Source organism: Oncorhynchus mykiss, chromosome 10, assembly GCF_057628025.1.
Source record: "Oncorhynchus mykiss isolate SJ-2025 chromosome 10, ASM5762802v1, whole genome shotgun sequence".
NCBI lineage: Eukaryota > Metazoa > Chordata > Actinopteri > Salmoniformes > Salmonidae > Oncorhynchus > Oncorhynchus mykiss.
Genome location: NC_143031.1, coordinates 1,680,001 through 1,690,000, shown reverse-complemented (window position 1 = coordinate 1,690,000; position 10,000 = coordinate 1,680,001). Strand labels below are relative to the sequence as shown.

At 45.4% G+C, this 10,000-nt stretch overlaps 1 protein-coding gene across 4 annotated transcripts in view; it reads left to right on the top strand.

Moving 5' to 3' along the window:
• Window positions 1–10,000, top strand: part of LOC110534809 (ras-related protein Rab-38) — a 28,664-nt gene that overhangs the window by 4,787 nt on the left and 13,877 nt on the right. The gene's annotated exons all lie outside the window — the stretch shown is intronic.

The window sequence follows — 10,000 nt, the reverse complement described above, 5'->3', positions numbered from 1 at the left end:
ATAAATCCGACCACAACTCTATCCTCCTGATTCCTGCTTACGAGCAAAAATTAAAGCAGGAAGCACCAGTGACTTGGTCTATAAAAAAGTGGTCAGGTGAAGCAGATGCTAAACTACAGGACTGCTTTGCTATCATAGACTGGAATATGTTCTGTATACCACATCAGTCACTGGCTTTATCAATAAGTGCATCGAGGACGTCGTGCCCACAGTGACTGTACTTACATACCCCAATCAGAAGCCATGGATTACAGGCAACATTCGCACTGAGCTAAAGCGTAGAGTGTAATGGGTGCGTGCTGGTGGCAGGGAAGTCAGGCGCAGGAGAGTGAACTTGGTATAAACTGAGCAGTTTAATGAATATACAAAAACTCAGAAAACCAAAATCTACAAAATAAAATAAGAGGCATGCAAATCCCGTCGCCACCAGAACATAACTTGCACCAATACGTACAACAAACAATCACCGACAAGGACAATGGGGGAAACAGAGGGTTAAATACACAACATGTAATTGCTGAGATTGGAGCCAGGTGTGATGGTAGACAAGACAAAACCAATGGAAAATAAAACATGGATCATTGATGGCTAGAAGGTCGGTGACGTCGACCGCCCGAACAAGGAGAGGGACCGAATTCGGTGGAAGTCTTGACATAGAGCTGACGCTTTCAAGGTGAGGGAAGCTTATAAGAAATCCTGCTGTGCTCTGCGACGAACCATCAAACAGGCAAAGTGTCAATACAGGACTAAGACTGAATCATACTACACCGGCTCCGACGCTCATCGGATGTGGCAGGGCTTGCAAACTATTACTGACTACAAAGGGAAGCACAGCTGCGAGCTGCCCAGTGACATGAGTCTACCAGACGAGCTAAATCACTTCTATGCTCGCTTCTAGGCAAGCAACACTGAGGAATGCATGAGAGCATCAGCTGGACGACTGTGGGATCATGCGGTCCATAGCCGACATGAGTAAGACCTTTAAACAGGTCAACATTCACAAGGCTGCGGGGCCAGTCAGATTACCAGGACGTGTGCATGGGCTGACCAAGTGGCAGGTGTCTTCACTGACATTTTCAACATGTCCCTGATTGAGTCTGTAATACCAACATGTTTCAATCAGACCACCATAGTCCCTGTGCCCAAGAACACGAAGGCAACCTGCCAAATGACTACAGACCCGTAGCACTCACGTCCGTAGCCATGAAGTGCTTTGAAAGGCTGGTCATGGCTCACATCAACATCCTTATCCCAGAAACCCTAGACCCACTCCAATTTGCATACCGCCCAAACAGATCCACAGATGACGCAATCTCTATTGCACTCCACACTGCCCTATCCCACCTGGCCTTAACACCTATGTGAGAATGCTATTCATTGACCACAGCTCAGCGTTCAACACCATAGTACCCTCAAAGCTCATCACTAAGCTAAGGACCCTGGGACTGAACACCTCCCTCTGCAATTGGATCCTGAACTTCCTGATGGGCCTGGTATAGGGACAAAGTGGAGTCGCAATTCAGCGGCTCAGACACAAGACGTATGTGGCAGGGTCTACAGGCAATTACAGACTACAAAAAGAAAACCAGCCACATCACGAATTCCGACGTCTTGCTAGCAGACAAACTGCATGCTTTGAAGATAATACACTTCCACTGATGCGGCCCGCTACCAAGGACTGTGGTCCCCTCTCCTTCTCCATGGCCAACGAGAAAAAGACATTTAAACGTGTTAACCCTCGCAAGGCTGCTGGCCCAGACGGCATCCCTAGCCACGTCCTCAGAGCATGCGCAGACCAGCTGGCTGGTGTGTTTCCGGACATATTCAATCTCTCCTTATCCCAGTCTGCTGTCCCCACATGCGTCAAGATGGCTACCATTGTTCCTGTACCCAAGAAGGCAAAGATAACTGAACTAAATGACTATCGCTCCGTAGCACTCACTTCTGTCATCATTAAGTGACTAGTCAAGGATCATATCACCTCCAACTTACCTGCCACCCTAGACCCACTCCAGTTTGTATACCACCCCAACAGGTCCACAGACGATGCAATCGCCATCACACTACACACTGCCCTCCAACTCAATCATCAAGTTTGCAGACGACACAACAGCAGTGGGCTTGATTACCAACAATGATGAGTCAGCCAACAAGGAGGAGATGAGTGCACTTAGAATGTGGTGCCTCTCACTCAACGTAAAAAAAACAAAGGAGGTGATCGAGGACTTTAGGTAAACAGCAGAGGGAGCACCCCCCCATCGAAGTGACAGCAGTGGAGAAGATGGTAAGTACAAGTTACTCGATATGGAAGTGGTCAGATGAAGCGGATGCTAAACTTCAGGACTTCTTTGCTAGCACAAACTGGAATTTGTTCTGGGATTTATCCGGCGGCGTTGAGGAGTTTATCACATCAGTCACCGCCTTCACTAATAGGTGCATCGACGACATTGTCCTAAAAGTGACAGTACGTACATATCCCAAGCAGAAGACATGGATTACAGGCAACTGAGCTAAAAGCTAGAGCTGCTGCTTGCAAGGAGCGGGACACTAACCCAAAAGCTTATAAGAAATCCCACTACGACCTCCGACGAGTCATCAAACATGAAAAGTGCCAGTACAGGACTAAGATAGAATCTTACTATGCTGGCTCTGACACTTATCGGATGTGGCAGTGTTTGCAAACTATCGTGGATTCCGAAGGGAAAACCAGCCGCAAGCTGCCCATACCAGACGAGCTAAATGCCTTCTATGCTCGCTTCGAGGCAAGCAACTCTGAACCTCACATGGGAGCACCAGTTGTTTCCGGACGACTGTGATCATACTCTCTGTTGCCAATGTGAGTAAGACCTTTAAACTAGTTAATATTCACAAGGCCGCAGGGCCAGATGGATTTCCAGGATGCGTACTCAGCTGGTAAGCGTCTTTGCTGACATTTTTATCCTCTCTCTGACCCAGTTTGTAATACCATGATATAGTATTTCAAGAAGACCATCATAGTCCCAGTGCCCAAGAACACCAAGGTAACCTGTCTAAATGATTATCACCCCATAGCACTCACATCTGTAGCTATGAAATGCTATGAAAGGCTAGTCATGGCTCACATCAACACAATCATCCCAGACACCCTTGACCCACTCCAATTTGCAGGTTCCGCCCTTTTTTTTTCCATTTTTGCCAAAAACTACATACCCAAATCTAGCTGCCTGTAACTCAGGTCCTGAAGCAAGGATATGCATATTATTAATACCGTTTGAAAGGAAACACTTTGAAGTTTGAGAAATGTGAAAGGAATGTAGGAGAATATAACACAATAGATCTGGTACAAGATAATGTATAGAAAAAAAATAACCTCTCTTTTGTATTTTTTTGTACTATCATCTTTGAAATGCAAGAGAAAGGCCATAATGTATTATTCCAGCCCAGGTGCAATTTAGATTTTGGCCACTAGATGGCATCAGTGTATGTGCAACGTTTTAGACTGATCCAATGAACTAATTTCTGTTCAGAATTTTGTATCAAGACTGCCCACACGTTCCTAAAGTGTTTATTAATAACTTTTCATGTTCACTGTGCACTCTCCTCAAACAATAGCATGGTATTATTTTACTGTAATAGCTACTGTAAATTGGACATTGTAGTTAGATTAACAAAGATTTAAGCTTTCTGCCAATATCAGATATGTCTATGTCCTGGGAAATGTTCTTGTTACTTACAACCTCATGCTAATCGCATTAGCCTACGCTAGCTCAACAGACCCATAGATGGGACACTGATCCCAATGAAGTTTAAGAACACATTCTTATTTACAAAGATGGCCTAGGAACAGTGGGTTAACTGCCTTGTTCAGGGGGAGAACAACAGATTTTGAACTTGTCAGCTTGGGGATTCGATCTAGCAAACTTTCGGTTACTGGCCCAATGCTCTAACCACTAGGCTACCTGTCACCCCAATGTGTTGAATGCTGTTCATTGACTACAGCTCAACATTCAACACTATAGTTCCCTCCAAGCTCATCAATAAGCTAAGGACCGTGGGACTGAACACCTCCCTCTGCAACTGGATTCTGGACTTCCTGATGGACCACCCCCAGGTGGTGAGGGTAGGCAACAATGGATCTATCACACTGATTTTCAACACGGGTTCCCCTTAGTTCCCTTCTGTTCACCCACAACTGCGTGGGTGCGCATGAGTCCAACACCATCGTCAGGTTTGCTGACTACACAATTCCCACGGGAGACCAATATGGAAATGTATGCACTCGCTCTCATAAGTCGCTCTGGATAAGAACGTCTGCTAAATGACTTAAATGATGATGACGATGAGCCTATAGACTAGACCAGACTACACCAGACCAGACTATACCAGACTGCACCAGACTAGATCAGACTATACCAGACTAGACTAGACTATACCATACCAGACTAGACCAGACTGTACCAGACTAGACCAGACTGCACCAGACTACAGCATACCAGACTAGACCAGACTACAGCATACCAGACCAGACTAGTCTACACTAGACCACACCAGACTACACTAAACCACACTAGACTACACCAGACTACACCAGACCAGACTACACCAGACCAGACTAGACTACACCAGACCATACTAGACTACACCAGACTACACCAGACCAGACTAGACTACACCAGACCATACTAGACTACACAAGACCAGACTAGACTACACCAGACCATACTAGACTAAACTAGACAGAACAGACCAGACAGACCAGACAGACCAGACTAGACAGACCAGACAGACCATACTAGACCAGACTAGACAGACCCGATTAGACAAACCAGACAGACCAGACAAGACCACACCAGACATGAATAGACTACACCAGACCAGACTAGACTACACCAGACCATGCTAGACTACACCAGACCATACTAGACTAAAGTCTAAAGTCTTTGAAAGCCAAGTTAATAAACAGATCACTGACCATTTCAAATCCCACAGTACCTTCTCCGCTGTGCAATACGGTTTCCGAGCTGGTCATGGGTGCACCTCAGCCACGCTCAAGGTACTAAACGATATCATAACCGCAATTGATAAAAGACAGTACTGTGCAGCAGTCTTCATCAACCTGGCCAAGGCTGTGTTAACTAACCTACAAACAAGCTTCAATTCCATACAACACTCCTTCCGTGGCCTCCAACTGCTCTTAAACGCTAGCAAAACCAAATGCATGCTTTTCAACCATTTGCTGCGGCTCCTGTCCGCCCGACTAGCATCACAACTCTGGACGGTTCTGACCTTGAATATGTGGACAACTACAAATACCTAGGTGTCTGGTTAGACTGTAAACTCTCCTTCCAGAGTCATATTAAACATATCCAATCCAAAATTAAATCTAGAATCGACTTCCAATTTCACAATAAAGCCTCCTTCACTCACTCACGCCGCCAAACTTACCCTAGTAAAACTGACTATCCTACCGATCCTCGACTCGGCGATGTCATCTACAAAATAGCTTCCAACTCAGCAAATTGGATGTAGTCTATCACAGTGCCATCCGTTTTGTTACCAAAGCACCTTATACCACCCACCACTGCGACCTGTATGCTCTAGTCGGCTGGCCCTCGCTACATATTCGTCGCCAGACCCACTGGCTCCAGGTCATCTATAAGTCTATGCTAGGTAAAGCTCTGCCTTATCTCAGCTCACTGGTCATGATAACAACACCCACCCGTAGCATGCGCTCCAGCAGGTATATTTCACTGGTCATCCCCAAAGCCATCACTTATCTGCCGCCAGTGACTGGAACGAATTGCAAAAATCGCTGAAGTTGGAGACTTACATTTCCCTCTCTAACTTTAAACATCAGCTATCTGAGCAGCTAACCGATCGCTGCAGCTGTACATAGTCCATATGTAAATAGCCCACCCAATCTACCTACCTCATCCCCATATTGTTTTTATTTACTCTGCTGCTCTTTTTGCACACCAGTATCACTACTTACACACCATCATCTGCTCATCATCATCTGCTCATCTATCACTCCAGTGTTAATATGCTAAATTGTAATTACTTTGCTACCAAGGCCTATTTATTGCCTTACCTCCTCATGCACACTCTGTATATTGACATTTTTTAAAACTGTGTTATTGTTGACTGTACGCTTGTTTATTCCATGTGTAACTCTGTGTTGTTTCTGTCTCGCTGCTTTGCTTGATCTTGGCCAGGTCTCAGTTGTAAATGAGAACTTGTTCTCAACTAGCTTACCTGGTTAAATAAAGGTGAAATAAAGAAATTAATAAAACATAAATTAGACCAGGCTAGACTACACCAGACCAGGCTAGACTACACTAGACCAGACTAGACCAAATCAAATCAAATCAAATCAAATGTATTTATATAGCCCTTCGTACATCAGCTGATATCTCAAAGTGCTGTACAGAAACCCAGCCTAAAACCCCAAACAGCAAGCAATGCAGGTGTAGAAGCACGGTGGCGAGGAAAAACTCCCTAGAAAGGCCAAAACACAGGAAGAAACCTAGAGAGGAACCAGGCTATGTGGGGTGGCGGGTGGAGATTATAACAGAACATGGCCAAGATGTTCAAATGTTCATAAATGACCAGCATGGTCGATTAATAATAAGGCAGAACAGTTGAAACTGGAGCAGCAGCATGGCCAGGTGGACTGGGGACAGCAAGGAGTCATCATGTCAGGTAGTCCTGGGGCATGGTCCTAGGGCTCAGGTCCTCCGAGAGAGAGAAAGAAAGAAAGAAGGAGAGAATTAGAGAACGCACACTTAGATTCAGACAGGACACCGAATAGGACAGGAGAAGTACTCCAGATATAACAAACTGACCCTAGCCCCCCGACACATAAACTACTGCAGCATAAATACTGGAGGCTGAGACAGGAGGGGTCAGGAGACACTGTGGCCCCATCCGAGGACACCCCTGGACAGGGCCAAACAGGAAGGATATAACCCCACCCACTTTGCCAAAGCACAGCCCCCACACCAATGGAGGGATATCTTCAACCACCAACTTACCATCCTGAGACAAGGCTGAGTATAGCCCACAAAGATCTCCGCCATGGCACAACCCAAGGGGGGGCGCCAACCCAGACAGGATGACCACATCAGTGAATCAACCCACTCAGGTGACGCACCCTTCCAGGGACGGCATGAGAGAGCCCCAGTAAGCCAGTGACTCAGCCCCTGTAATAGGGTTAGAGGCAGAGAATCCCAGTGGAAAGAGGGGAACCGGCCAGGCAGAGACATCAAGGGCGGTTCGTTGCTCCAGAGCCTTTCCGTTCACCCTCCCACTCCTGGGCCAGACTACAGTCAATCATATGACCCACTGAAGAGATGAGTCTTCAGTAAAGACTTAAAGGTTGAGACCGAGTTTGCGTCTCTGACATGGGTAGGCAGACCGTTCCATAAAAATTGAGCTCTATAGGAGAAAGCCCTGCCTCCAGCTGTTTGCTTAGAAATTCTAGGGACAATTATGAGGCCTGCGTCTTGTGACCGTAGCGCACGTGTAGGTGTGTACGGCAGGACCAAATCAGAGAGATAGATAGGAGCAAGCCCATGTAATGCTTTGTAGGTTAGCAGTAAAACCTTGAAATCAGGCCTTGCTTTGACAGGAAGCCAGTGTAGGGAGGCTAGCACTGCATTGCAGTAGTCTAACCTAGAAGTGACAAAGCATGGATTCATTTTTCTGCATAATTTTTGGACAGAAAGTTTCTGATTTTTGCAATGTTACGTAGATGGAAAAAAGCTGTCCTTGAAATGGTCTTGATATGTTCTTCAAAAGAGAGATCAGGGTCCAGAATAACGCCGAGGTCCTTCACAGTTTTATTTGAGACGACTGTACAACCATTAAGATTAATTGTCAGATTCAACAGAAGATCTCTTTGTTTCTTGGGACCTAGAACAAGCATCTCTGTTTTGTCCGAATTTAAAAGTAGAAAGTTTGCAGCCATCCACTTCCTTATGTCTGAAACACATGCTTCTAGCAAGGGCAATTTTGGGGCTTCACCATGTTTCATTGAAATGTACAGCTGTGTGTCATCCGCATAGCAGTGAAAGTTAACATTATGTTTTCGAATGACATCCCCAAGAGGTAAAATATATAGTGAAAACAATAGTGGTCCTAAAATGGAACCTTGAGGAACACCGAAATTTACAGTTGATTTGTCAGAGGACAAACCATTCACAGAGACAAACTGATACTTTCCGACAGATAAGATCTAAACCAGGCCAGAACTTGTCCGTGTAGACCAATTTGGGTTTCCAATCTCTCCAAAAGAATGTGGTGATCGATGGTATCAAAAGCAGCACTAAGGTCTAGGAGCACGAGGACAGATGCGGAGCCTCGGTCCGATACCATTAAAATGTAATTTACCACCTTCACAAGTGCCGTCTTAGTGCTATGATGGGGTCTAAAACCAGACTGAAGCATTTCGTATACATTGTTTGTCTTCAGGAAGGCAGTGAGTAGACCAGACTCAGACCTGCAGAATATGCTGCTTAAATGGGCCTAGCCTATGTAATGACTGGGAATGTGAAGACTGTTGTTAACTGTCTCTGGAATGGATCTGTTCAAGATGGAATGTGGAGAATGTTAACTGTCTCTGGAATGGGTCTGTTCAAGATGGAATGTGGAGAATTTTAACTGTCTCTGGAATGGATCTGTTCAAGATGGAATGTGGAGACTGTTAACTGTCTCTGGAATGGGTCTGTTCAAGATGGAATGTGGAGACTGTTAACTGTCTCTGGAATGGATCTGTTCAAGATGGAATGTGGAGACTGTTAACTGTCTCTGGAATGGGTCTGTTCAAGATGGAATGTGGAGAATGTTAACTGTCTCTGGAATGGGTCTGTTCAAGATGGAATGTGGAGACTGTTAACTGTCTCTGGAATGGATCTGTTCAAGATGGAATGTGGAGAATGTTAACTGTCTCTGGAATGGGTCTGTTCAAGATGGAATGTGGAGAATGTTAACTGTCTCTGGAATGGGTCTGTTCAAGATGGAATGTGGAGAATGTTAACTGTCTCTGGAATGGATCTGTTCAAGATGGAATGTGGAGACTGTTAACTCACTCTGGAATGGATCTGTTCAAGATGGAATGTGGAGACTGTTAACTGTCTCTGGAATAGGTCTGTTCAAGATGGAATGTGGAGACTGTTAACTGTCTCTGGAATGGATCTGTTCAAGATGGATTCAGCTGCAGGATCGGGGCACCACCAGTACAGAGCTTGCTCAGGAATGGCAGCAGGCAAGTGTGAGTGCATCTGCACACACAGTGAGGCGAAGACTTTTTGAGGATGGCCTGGTGTCATGAAGGGCAGCAAAGAAGCCACTTCTCTCCAGGAAAAACATCAGGGACAGACTGATATTCTGCAAAAGGTACAGGGATTGGACTGCTGAGGACTGGGGTAAAGTCATTTTCTCTGATGAATCCCTTTTCCGATTGTTTGGGGTATCCAGAAAAAAGCTTGTCCGGAGACGACAAGGTGAGCGCTACCATCCGTCCTGTGTCATGCCAACAGTAAAGCATCCTGAGACCATTCATGTGTGGGGTTGCCAAGGGGGTGGGCTCACTCACAATTTTGCCTAAGAACACAGCCATGAATTAAGAATGGTACCAACACATCCTCCGAGAGCAACTCCTCCCAACCATCCAGGAACAGTTTGGTCACGAACAATGCCTTTTCCAGCATGATGGAGCACCTTGCCATAAGGCAAAAGTGATAACTAAGGTCTTGAAAAAGAAGGGTCAACACTGTGAATATTGACTCTTTGCATCAACTTCATATAATTGTCAATAAAATCCTTTGACACTTATGAAATTCTTGTAATTATACTTCAGTATTCCATAGTAACATCTGACAAAAATATCTAAAGACACTGAAGCAGCAAACTTAATATTTGTGTCATTCTCAACTGACTGAGCAGTCCTGCCTGAGACATGGAGGATAATGTTCCTGAGCAGTCCTGCCTGAGACATAGAAGATAATGTTACTGAGCGGTC